We start from the raw sequence: 911 nt of genomic DNA on the forward strand, positions 1-911 counted from the left end.
TGAGTTGGGAGAGTTAAGACTTACAGGGAATGAGTTGGGACTCATGGGGAATGAGTTGGGACTCTTGGAGAATGATCAGGGAGGGTTGGGGTGAGCAGGGAATGGATTTGGACTCACTGGGAATGAGCAGGGAGAGTTAGAGTGAACTAGAAATGAGTTGGGACTCACAGAGAATGAGCAGGAAGAGTTGGGGTGAACAAGGAATGAGTTGGAATTCACGGGGAATGAGTTGGGAGAGTTAGGATGCATGGGAATGAGCTGGGAGTCACCAGGAATGATCAGGGAGAGCTGGGGTGAACAAGGAATGGGTTGGGACTCACAGAGAATGAGTTGAGAGAGCCGGGACACAGAGGGAATGAGTTGGGAGAGTTGGGAATCACAGGGAATGAGTTGGGACTCCCTAGAAATGAGTTGGGGACTCACAAGGAATAGGTTGGGATTCCCAAGAAATGAATTGGGATTCCCAGGAAATGAGCAGGGAGAGCTGGGGAGCACAGGGAATGAGTCTGTGTGACCCCAGGATTGTCCCCCTCAGAGCACCCCTCTGCCAGCAGCCAAGACCAGGAGAGTGGGAGATTTCCCCAGGAAAATCCTTTCCTGTGCCCAGAACACAGCACAAAACACCTCTTCCCAAGGTCTTTGCCACRTCCTGGGAGAGGAGACCCTCCCGAGTGCAGACTGGCAGGAGCAGATCTCTGCTCTCACCAGCAAGACAGATTTCCAGGATTTCCAGCCACCTGAAAGAGGAGGGTTTTTTTTTTATTTTCCCCCTGTCTTTTTATTTTTTTCTTTCTTCCCTTCCCTGGAAGCTTCTGCAAGACAGAGCCTCATAAATCTCACCTCCCAAACCCCTCCGGCGGCCKGGTGTCTGCATCCTCTCCATCTTCATTTCTTTTCCCCTCTTTGATGCG

The sequence above is a fragment of the Malurus melanocephalus genome, unplaced genomic scaffold, assembly GCF_030028575.1.
Source record: "Malurus melanocephalus ecotype Western Australia unplaced genomic scaffold, MMel_1.1 scaffold_928, whole genome shotgun sequence".
Classification (NCBI taxonomy): domain Eukaryota; kingdom Metazoa; phylum Chordata; class Aves; order Passeriformes; family Maluridae; genus Malurus; species Malurus melanocephalus.